Source organism: Pelecanus crispus, chromosome 6 (genome assembly GCF_030463565.1).
Source record: "Pelecanus crispus isolate bPelCri1 chromosome 6, bPelCri1.pri, whole genome shotgun sequence".
Classification (NCBI taxonomy): Eukaryota; Metazoa; Chordata; class Aves; order Pelecaniformes; family Pelecanidae; genus Pelecanus; species Pelecanus crispus.
Genome location: NC_134648.1, coordinates 10,185,321 through 10,197,731, shown reverse-complemented (window position 1 = coordinate 10,197,731; position 12,411 = coordinate 10,185,321).

Below are 12,411 nucleotides of genomic sequence, written 5' to 3'. Positions count from 1 at the left end.
AATCAGTGAATGTATAGGATCCACTACCATGAATGAGCTAACGGACAAATATTGAGTTGAAATGTGGCGCATCCTTCTTTGGAGGGGGCTCCTCTTTATGTCAATGAGCAAGACTACAAACATAAGCTCTTGCCGAGAAAGAATCGATATAAGAGGGGTGAGTTGGTTTCTTAGATTAGAAAAATTCTTTTCCTGAGCAGGTGTGACAGCACTGAAGGGAAGGGACAGCACAGAGAGCTGCTTTTTAAGGCTTGGGTTTTTTTTTTTTCTCTCTCTCCACTTAAAAAAAGGACAGAAACTAGGAAGAAAGCCTTATACACATCATCTTAATTTGCTCCTTATGTATTGACTTTTCAAAAATTATCAATTTAAAGGCAATCCCTTTTAAAATAATCTGATTTTTTTTTATTCAATATTGCCCTTTGATTCCTACCTTTTACAAATGTGGCAAGGGTCCCCCTTCAAGAAGAGGGAAATCACTTTCCTATGAAGGAAACTGTCAGCTTCCAGGGAGTTGTCAGAGAGCTTCCTGAGGTCGAGTCAGGATGACGGAGCAGCGACTAAATACTTCTGAACAACAAACCAACCTACAACTTTGCTATGACCTGCAGTGGATATTCAACATGAAGTATAATATGCATTACAATTAAAAATTACATCTTAATGAACTATGCATATCAACTAGGTAATTAATTCTTAAGCCCCTTGTCTGCTCTACAGTAGGTGAGGACTTGGCTATCATGCAAATGTTTAAAAATTATTTCCATTTTCTATGACTTTCACTGTGCTTTGCACAGCTCATTAGCCTTTATTTTCAGGATCTTTGCTGCATAAAAGTGGCAATAGCTCATGTTTATAGCAATATGTCGCATCATTTCACTTTCTCACCTCTTGGAAATCACTGCAAATACTTGTCTGACAGGACACCATTACTGTCAGTAGTAAAAAAAATCAGCCACCCCCATTGACAGAGTACAAGAGGCTAAAAGCACAAAGGGGGAGTCCAGTCCCTAGTGGTAAAAAGGTTAAATAACTGCCCGGTCAAATCTAACTTTTCAGTCATGAATTAAAATCCAGAAGAAATGTTATACAAACACAAATACATGACATCTGCTTCTGAATCTGAAAAATAAATGGTAACATTGGCAGACTGTGGGGTTCCCAAGAATGCTGGAGAAATACGTTAGCTCCCAGCCCAGCTCCAGGCTCCCCTACGGGCGATGCACACTGAGACCACCACCAGGATGCAGGTGCCTGTATCTGCTCCTCACCTATTGCCCTGCAAAAGCAATGAACCGCTCTGCAAAATTTGGGAAGCCCTGTCCCTCATATGGAGAGCTCTGTCCTATACAGGCTGTACTCCTGCGCTTCTCTGACATGTTCACATGCAAGTTACATATTCTACAGTGGTCCAGTATTTAATTTGCAGACATCAACATACAAGTACAGGCATCAAATGTAGGAAAACCAAAGCTCACAGAACCAAACACAGGGATAAAGCAGGCAGACGTACATACAGACTGAAGCTCTGCTCTTGCACTGGCTGCCTAAACACAAAAAAATGTCAGTACTAATCAGTGATGCGGTATTAAAAAGTTGATTCTTTTCCCTAAGATAAAGGTATTGGCATTTTCTGTCAAGTAATGAGACAACATCTTCCCTGTGAAATGAGCAGAGTCCCAAGAAAAAAATCATACCAAAAAAGCAGAATCACTGCTATAGGCACAATCATTTTGTAGTAATAGCCGAAGTCACTTTTAATTGTAAAATCAGTAAATAGTTAACGGTTACCCAAGTGAACAGCTGGTTTCTCAAAAATAAGAGGCACTGCTTGGAACAAAGGGCATTATTAGAAAGAAAAGATGCTGCTGTTTCCAGACGGTGCCTGAACAGCACCGCACAAGTTGGTGGACCTCCTAATTTAAATCTCCAAAGTCCTATAGAAAGGTCTGGGGCTCACGATAGACAACAATTAAAATATTCCCTCCAAAAAGTTTAAAACAAGCCAAATAAGACATATTTTCTCCTCCAGAGCAGTATGGTTTGCTTGGCTGTCTTCTGCTGTGCTTTAGTTCATGGAACTCATGTGCTCCGTCACATTGCATCTTACGGAATGATAGAAATGGCTCTGGTAGGAAAGCAATTGAAGATGCTTCCCCCTTGGATCCCCAACTGAAATCCATCTTTCTAACTCCTAATTTAACTCAGAACTAAACCCCGAAAAAGCCTGGCTCTGTGACCCACTTCGGGTACCGCCATGATACTTCTTGTCACTCAATTGCCACTCTTTTTGCTAAAGTTTCATAAGATTTTGTTCTCTAAAAATTTCTGGAAGCTGTTTCCAAAACCAGCTTGTAACCAAACCAGGACCTAATTTCTTTCCAACCACTCTGTTAATCTTTAGAGACACGTGTGGTCACTTTTAACAAAAAGAGAAAGATAATGCCCTACTCAGACAGGCTTTTCCTCTGTGCATACACTATGCAAATGTTTTGCATTTATGTAAGTATAACAATATCTGGATCTTAAAGCTCTCAGGCTAATCATGATTTTGGGAGCATTGCTACTACACTGTCAAACACATGCACTATATAGCATTGAAGAAGGTTTTTCATTAACTTGCTCTACACCGGTATCGCTATTGAAATGAGATAATTCAAATTAGATAGGGATAACTGGCGGAAACTAATGAATACAGAATATTTTTTTTTAAATGAAAGAAAGAGATATGAAGAGAAAAGGCATGAAGGAAGAAGGTGCTAAAACTGCCAGGTCATACAGGTATGAATTACTCTTATTATCAATTAAGAGTTGCTCAGGTGTCAAAACACCAGTGTTAGATCCAAGTCCCTGATGCTACCAAAAAGAAATCCTAACCTGAGGCTTTTCTCCAGGTAAGATCAGAAGTGCAAGGTGAAAGTTTCTTCCCATAACCTTCCTGACAGATGAGTTATTGCACAGATCAGGGGGGGCGCTTAAGCAAATTCCTTAAGCCAGGTTTATGCCACCTCCAGGTACTTTGTCAACACACACTCTTCCTCACTGTCAAGATTTACTGGCTGGGATGCCAGGAAAATGGGGAACTGTGTGCTCAAACATAGCCACAGAGGTGACACGTCACACTTATGGAAGGTAATGTTCGTTCAAAGACCGCTGCTCTGTTCTTCATCAGTCAGGACACCGCTACAGTAAACTGGTGACTTCATGGATGCACCACCATTAAGTAGTACTAAAATTGTGAGTACGGTAAAAAGTTAGTGTGGATGCTGAACATACAAAAATAACCAAGAGGCTCATGACTCTTGCACAAGCAGAAAAAAAAAATCTATAAATTATTTTTTCAAATATCCATTTGGTTCAGATACATCTACCTTCTGATTTTTAAAATTCTTCCAGTGAATGGTGCTGCTTTGCTACCTGCTCCCCCAGGGTCTGTCCTTCCCTGCAAGCCCCAAGAGGAACACTAGCGCAAGCTGTGGGACCTACCCTGCTCCCCAACACAGCTCTCACACTACATCCGCTGCAGCTCTGTCTGCTTTCCTGCCCCTTTGTAACACCCTAAGAGTCCCAGGTAGGAGCTTGGATCACCTGCAGAGCAAAGGCAAGCCAGCACGGACAGTTAATACAGAATTAGAGCTTCACTGGCCAAAAGTTAGCCAAGGAGACAATCTTTTTTGCACAATGCCAAACAGGCTGCCCTGAAAGAGCAAAGAAAATCATTGGGGGGGGTGGGATTTAAAAAAAGAAAAAATTCAAGACAAGTTCTGGCTTCATGATTATCTATGCCCAACACCAGTTCAGACCTCAGCAGCAGCAATGGATCCCCCAAGGAACGCCCAAAATGCTGCTTTGCGCCTGTCTAACAAAAGCACGACAAGATGAACACCATGCTCAAGGCAGTCCCTCAACCTGCTGGAGACTCTCTGGCCCCACAAGGAGAGGGACACCTGAGAGACCCCCTACCTTGGTGTCTGGGCTAAAAGGCAGGTGCTATTTTGAATTACCTTAAACTGAAGGCAAATGCTTTTTTTGCAGGAGAGCGCAGAAATGAGATTGTAAATTCTGGTCACAGTCTAAAGGTTTGTCTTGTTGACTTTCACATTAATTTCTTTTTCATGGCTTTACTAAAACTGATTTGAATCTTAAATAAAGACTAATAATTCATTTCATTCTTCACTGACTACTGCTTTTTCATTAACAGGTGATACTTAAAATGGTACAAGGAACGTATCCAAAAATCCAATTAAAAATCTAAATGATAACAATTTTCTGCATGAATCAAAGATTTGTCATCTCAGAAATAGTAATTTCAAAGTGATAAATATGCTTCAGTCACATTCCCTTTCTGCAAACCACCAGGCACCATGTTTCTCATCCAAAAGCTTCTTTTATTGCAGTAATTATTTAAAACTCTGCCTAGACATATTAAAATATTGACAATAACAAAAATAAATTTTGACAACAGAACACAGTATATTACATGACTTAATAGCATCAATCACAGGATCTCAGTTTGCAACCATCACAACGAGGCTGCACTGCTATGAAATAAGATGGTTTGTTGGCAGTGCAAAATTTGGCTTGAAGCTAAAAAAATGAATACTATACGTTTATCCCCATGATAAAGAAACAATGCTATAGTATAACAGTGAATTAAAAAGGGAGACTATACTACAGGGTGAGCCAGGATGTGTTTAAATTCTGTCTTCTTGTCTGTGACTAGTTGTGTTCTATCATGAAAGCATAATTTTCTTATCATCTGGGTATGGCTTTGCACAGCAGGAGAGGAAAAAAAACCATGAGTTGATCCAAGCTGTCAATTCAATTTATTTATGAGAACTATTTCAATTGAAATATGGCCTGCTTTCTTCTTGCTCAACTTTTTTCCTTTAATTTAATGAATTACATAAATACATGCTAACCTTTTGAAAACATAGTAAACGTAACCCCCGCTGCCCTGAACCTACTGTTAGCACTTGCATTTTTGTAAAGTAAGCATAAAGCTCATTCAAACTCAGGTCACTTAATACCATTGCATCACAGGAAGGCACTGAAAGTGCTAGCATTGTATCTTGACTCCTGTTTTAAAGCCCATCCTTTCTACAACAGTTGCATAAATTGGCCTTAATGGAAATAAGAATAAATACTTATCTTTTGATCTGACGGCATTTTGAACTTGCTTTGCACAGCTGCAAACAGCTGCAAGAGCAGTAAGGCAGGGATGAATTAGGCCCGCTGCAACTGTACATGCTTTAGCAATTCACTGCGTCTCAAATCCAGCGAGCGAGTGGCAGGATGTGCTCTTGAAAGTTCGTAGTGTTTTTTTAAAACCCCATAAACATATCCCAGAAATCATCAGCCATTTTTATTTATTTTATTATTTTTACCTTTTTTTGTTTTGGTTTGGTTTTGGTCACCAGCTTCTCCAGGGACCCGAGGCCAATGAGAAACGGAAAATCTGAATGAGAAATCTGAGAAATCACCCAGCAGTACATCCAGTCAGGCCAGGTGTAAAAGCAATAGAAAGTAGTACATGGATACCACTACAGACATGTTATATATTCTGGAATCAAACGAGAAATACATTAATTTTTATTTAAGTTCCTGGATGTAGATTTTTTCCTGTAAGCTATTGTGTTAATCACCTTCATTCTCCAGGTATGACCATCATATGGAAAGAGATACATTAAGGATCAGTAACAAAATGTACTATATATATGCAAGTAATCTAGGCACAAAAAAATCCCCCATTTAAATTTAGTACTCGGTAGATGAAAATATGGTATGTAGACAAAATATTGAGTAGACTACAGACAGCAGGTTAAAATGGGAGGCATCGCACCTCTGCTCAGGCCAAGTCGGGAAATCTAACTTACCAAGAACAACATAATGGATGCAGTGTAATTACTGTAACTGTCAACATCAAAGCCTTTGAAGTCTCTTGGCACTATCATATGGAAAAAAAGAAATCTTCGGGAACTTTATTTAATTGTAGATGCACATTAGTCATGCTGTCACACTGAGCCTGGTGTCACACAACGTGCCTAGAGGTATGCATTTCAGTTATTCGCAAAATACCATAGCGAGCTAAGTGAAAACAACATTTGGGAAGCAGCAAATATCATTCAGTGGGTCCCCTCAGTGTGGCAAAGGGCTCTAAGATTAAAAATAAATTAGTATATTCAGCCTTCCATAAGAGTTCAGGCATTCTGCGCTGTGCTGATTCAACCTCCGAGCCAACCTGCAGCCAAACCACGTCTGCTGTGGGGATTTAGAGGAACAATCCCTGGTGATTTAACTACAACTTTTCTCAAACTCCAGCAAAATTAGTCCTTGTTGGCCTACGCTTCCTTCAGGGAAATGTGGTCTCTTTAAACAAAGACAAATAAATGCTCGGGTAAGGTTTGCACCGATGATGAGAATAACACTGCTCCCTACTTACAAGTTACAACACCAAAAAAAAAAAAAAATGCACACCTTTCAGACAAATAACCTGAGGATAATACCGTTCCCTTAGAATAAGAGGCAGAGGAGGTGTTCAGCGATCAATGACCTCTCGTAAATGACCTGCTGCTTGGCTACCAGCTAGCTCACAATTCAACAAGCAGGCTTGCCTGTAGGCAAACCATTTCTTTTAAAAAAAAAAAAAAAAAAAACAAAAAAAAAAAAACAAAACAAAAAAAAAACCACCAAAAAAAACCCCCACCACTGCATTTTCAGGTAGATAACTGATAATGTTGCTTTCTAGATTCTGCTATATATTGAGATAGAGAGATATATATATAATTGTTTAGGTAAACTGAAATACCACCTCCACTTAAACATCCAGGTGAGTCAAAGCATCATCAAGGAAGTCTCTATCCAAAATATTGAATATCTTTATCTGATACCTAAGCACCAATTCTTTAATACGAAGCAAGCATTTTAAGTCAGTTACCCAAACTTTACTTTCCTGTGGCACGCCGATTTCCCCACTTCACCTTCCCTGCCGTCTCTAGAATGGTTTCAGACCCAGCCCTGTGTGCCTGGCATCCCAGTCAGTCTGCCATTAACCACAAACCTCGCAGGTGCACCAATTTGCAGCTACCCTGTGAGCAGCCCGCCCTTACCAAACTCACTTTTGCTGTGAATCATTTCCCTACTGGGGCAAATCCCATCTCCACGCTCACCCACAATTACTGCCTTGGGAACGCGTTCGCTTAGGAAGGACGTGCTGAGCACATGCACAGAGATCTGCCCTGTGCAGTGTTTTCCACGAAGACACTTACCCTCTCCGCAGGAAGAAAAAAAGGTTCTACAAGAGCATTACTAAATTCTGTGCTCAGCCAGCCTCCCCTCTGTATTGCTAACGCATGTAGGGACCAGCCTGGAAAACAGAGTGATGGTGTCATGTCACATGTCAAACTAAAACTGTCCAAAACCCGCCAAGTCAGCAATATCATTTAGTTAGTTAGGGCAACATTTACAGACTTGGTGGACTAAATTCCAGATTCAGTCTCCAAAACAGGAGCAATCCAATTTCCCGAGCTGCTTACCCCTAGCAACATCCACCAATTACAGAGTGGCCTGGGGATGCTCAACACTTGAAAGATAAGCCACTTCTACAAAGATAGCTAACCATGGAATTCGCATCCCAAAAGTAAGACCCCAAATACATGCCTTTCAGCTGTTTGGCCTAAAGTATATTTGTGGCTGAACACAGACAAATTAATTTCTAAGAAAATAAAAATATAATCGGAGGAACCCAGGATTAAGAACATTGCATTCCTGTGGGATTTCTTCTCACCATCCCTCTACAATGAGGTCACTAAACAGTAATTTAAAATTCTATGCATGTACATAACATTAAAGATTTATACGGTAGCTTGGTCTCCAGCTTCTGAAATACATAAATACATTAACACAGTATGAAGGATTCTCGGAGATTTATCATAGTTCCAGGGGCTTTGAAAGCGGTTTTTGGTTTTTTTTCCCCTCCCACCAGCCTCACAAAGCCCAGAGGAAGAGCTGCAAATCCCAGTTACTATCAGGGGGGCTGAAGCCCTCTGGTGCTTCAGAGGGAGAGAGCAGCTGAACTCCCAAGGAAAACACCAGCACACCACAACTAAAGGCCAGGCAAGAAATACTGGAATACAGAATCTGTGAAAAAAAGCCAAGATGATGACTGCTGGAAGGCAACAAGGAGCAATGTGACGGCATGGGAAAGGGAGCACCCGGCAGTGCGAGCAGGGGATGGAGCACATCAGGCAACACACGCCCAGCATCCAAAGGAAGGGCAAAGTGCCCAGGGGGCTTCTGGCAGCATAAAACTAGAAAGTTTTGCTAATCATTTTAGACTACCTCAACTCACTCAAGTCAATCTTGGTGTCTTGAAGCCTGGCTCACTGATTTTGGAAATGCAGGAATGGCAATTACACACATATACATCATATATTCTTCATAAAAAGAGTCTCAATTTGCAAGCTACTCATCAGCTGAAGTACTTGAAAATAATTTTATAAACAGCTAATAAGTACTTGGCATTTACAAGCTGCCAGGCACACAGTGATCAACAGTCTCATGCAGAGTATGGACATCGGCCCTTTCAATTTAATATTATTATTTTTGAAAATAAATTTTAAAAAGAATCCAAATTGATTTATTGTGCTATTCTTTGCAAGGTTTAATATTTTTTTTCCCCTAAAACAAAGTCCTGAGTACTTTGCTACTTTGAGTAGATAAGTATTTTTGAGAAAAGTGAAATTTAACGCTGAAGTAATACCAGTTTGTGGAAATAAGTATGCTTTATTTCCAAGCATATGCTGGTCTAAATGGTGCTAGAATTAAAATACGGGGGTGTGGTGCGTTGACCCTGGCTGGATGCCACCTGCCCACCAAAGCCGCTCTATCACTCCCTTTCTCAAACTGGACAGGGGAGAGAAAATATAACAAAAAGCTCGTGGGTCGAGAGATAAGGACAGGGAGAGGTCACTCAGCAATTACTGCCATGGGCAAAACAGACTCCACTTGGGGAAAAACAGTTTAATTTACTACCAGTCAAATCACAGTAGGGTAATGAGAAATAAACCCAAATCTCGAAACACCTTCCCCTCACCCCTCCCTTCTTCCCGGGCTCAACTTCACTCCCGATTTTCTCCCCCTGCTTCCCCGGAGCAGTGCAGGGGGACGGGGCATGGGGGTCGGGGTCAGCTCATCCCACGCTGTCTCTGCCGCTCCTTCCTCCTCAGGGCAGGACTCCTCACCCTCTGCCCCTGCTCCAGCGTGGGGTCCCTCCCACGGCAGACAGTCCTCCAGGCACTGCTCCAGCGTGGCTCCTTCCCACGGGCTGCAGCTCTTCCCCAACTGCTCCAGCGTGGGTCCCCTCCACGGGGTGCAGCCCTTCAGGAGCAGCCTGCTCCAGCGTGGGTCCCCCGCGGGGTCACAGCTCCTGCCAGCAAACCTGCTCCAGCCTGGGCTCCTCTCTCCCCACGGCTCCACAGGCCCTGCCAGGAGCCTGCTCCAGCGCGGGCTTCCCCCGGGCTCCCAGCCTCCTTGGGGCACATCCCCCTGCTCCGGCGTGGGCTCCTCCCCGGGGGCAGGGGGATCTCTGCTCCCCCGGGGGCCTGCATGGCTGCAGGGGCACAGCTGCCTCAGCAGGGGCTGCACCAGGGGCTGCAGGGGAATCTCTGCTCCGTGCCTGGAGCCCCTCCTGCCCTCCTCCCGCACGGACCTGGGCGGCTGCAGAGCCCTTCCTCTCGCATCTTCTCACTCCTCTCTCCGGCTGCACTTTGGGGCCCTGCTTGTTTCTGTTTCCCCTTCTTCAATCTGCTAGCCCAGAGGCGCTGCCACCGTCGCTGCTGGGCTCGGCCTTGGCCAGCGCCGGGTCCATCTTGGAGCCGGCTGGCATTGGCTTTTTTGGACATAGGGGAAGCTTCTGGCATCTTCTCACAGAAGCCACCCCTGTAGCCCCCCTGCTACCAAAACCTTACCACACAAACCCAGTACAGAGGGTAAAAAAACCAGGGTGTGATTCCAAACCAGCTGAAGACAATGGGGGAAAAAAAATATTTTTTTAAGTAGTTCCATTAAAAAGGCAGTTTTTAATTATGTAATCTATTGAGTAATTTTGATACAGAAAAGCCACAAGGAAATATTTCAGAAAATAAAGTATTTCAAATTTTCATTTTTAAATGAAACATTACTTACTCTAAGCACGTCTAAAAAAATAATCTGAAGATAAATAATATGAAGACTCAGTTAAATATCTTGTTGCATGTCAATCTGAAACACTTGTGAGAAGGCTGATTGACTCAAAACAGAGATGTTGAGGAAATTCATCTGAAGCAAAATGCCTTTTCCTGGTTTGGTCAGAGTAAAAAGAAAAGGACCCATTACTCTTCTAGGGCACTTGGATTAGATTGTTTGATTTCTTACAAAACATTGTATCTTTCTCATTAGGTAAAGACAATTAAAATAATCAATCTCTAAGCGGAGAACCCCATTTTGCTGCAAATAGTATTTACTGAAAAGGTCGAACATCAGACTGCTGTTGCTGTAGGCTCTCTTCTGTAGCATCAGGAACGTGGAACAGAAGTACCAGCCGGGGAATAAAAGGCCATATGCACCAGTCACACCTGTGGCCAGACTTTCAAAAGATCCTGGCTTAAAAACACTCGGCAGCTGTAACCAAAGCCTTGTTCTGCCCTTGGCTTGGGCCCCAGCACCTGCCCTGTAGCCCAGGGACCGGCACGGCAGCGTCCTTTGTCACCCACAGGAGGGAAGGTAGGGGCTTGCGATTGGTGTCTCCAGTCAGCCCATGGACCCAGCACAGTTAGAGAAGAAACTGGACCATTTCCTGAGTAAATTTAAACTGCAGTGCCAGATGCTAAACATGGTAGTGAACTTGAAACAGCGATAAGAAAGAGCACTAAATATCATTAATGGGGCAGGATATGCAATTAATAGACCATTAGGTTAGCTCCCTATGAAATGTGAAGGTTTTGAGCATAATCTTTTCAAACACGCCAAAATGCATCAGTCCAAGTTAAACGAATGACTAGAGCCGCTACCGCTGCTGGGGCCATAACCGCAGACACCCAAAGACATGACATATGTACTGCTACACAACTACCACATAACATACTGCAGGAGGCACAGCTTCGGGACCCCCCATTTCAAAGCCCCAAGCTGCCAGCAGTGGTTGATGCCCATGGCCAAACACTCTCCAGCAGCCGCTGCCGACCCCCCAGCCTCCGGGTTAATGAAAGTCCCGACGACAAGTGCTCTCCTACCCCTCCACCGGAGAAGGTACTCGCTACGCTTGGCCGTGCTTGTTAACTGCAACACAAGCAAGCCCAACCTTTGATCCTCTCACGGCAACAGCTTCTAGCAAACAATGCGCAAATCGCCTAATTGTTATAAACAGAGTTTATAGGCAGCTTGTTGACACCTAAATAGACTCACAGAAGGGCAGTTACATATTTCTATATATAATCTTTCTGACTTGGATGTTCACTTTGGATACAATTTACTAGGAAAAACACAAACCACCAAAACAGATGTGTTTGTATACCAGAAATAAAAGCAGATCATTCTTAGAAAAGAGTTAGGCTGAGAGAAAACAAATATTTTCTTCTGACAGTAATGGAACAAAGTCACTACATTTCCAGTGAGAGCGAGAACAACCTTTCCCTCACGCAGAGGGGCAAGACTTTACAAAGTCCTCGCCCAAAACTAATGTCACAGTACTAATTCCCAGTGGCTGCTCATTAAAATATCATAGCATTAAGAGACAGGGCATAAAATACACATTTTCCTAAATTCTTCAAATGCCAGCAGATGAAGAAATGCCTCTCAGGTTCTCACTCAAGAGAGTTACAACTAGAAGACAAACAGGACAGGCTTTCTTTTCAAATTGCTGAGCCTATACAAGCTTGCAGCACACTGGCTCTTCGGTGTGAACTTGGTGACCGCACCAAGTCCTGAGCTGGATTAAGCAGCCATGGACAAGCCTGCTGACCGTACAGCTGGGGAAAGGGGACAGTTTCCCTGCTCGTCTATTCCTGCACATATTTTTTCTAATTTAACTAGATAATTATTTTACCCAGAACCACAAGAATAAAATAGTATCTTCTTTACATGACAAAGTCCTGCATGCATGCCCGGTCTTCTGAACTCTTCCTGTGAAAGACCCAGAAGAGACCAGCCACACATGCCTTTTTACACAGCACCACATCCCCCTAGCAATCAGCTCCGTAAATTCTGCCCCGGGGTTCAACAGAGTTTATGTTGGTTTTCTGTGGCATACACTCATCCATCCGCTCTCCCGTGCGTATTTCATTAGTGTTAAAGCCAATACTGTGCCATGAGTGAAGTCACGGCTAGACAATTTTCTTGGCTCAGGGGAGGAGCATTTTGGTATCCTTTTCCTCT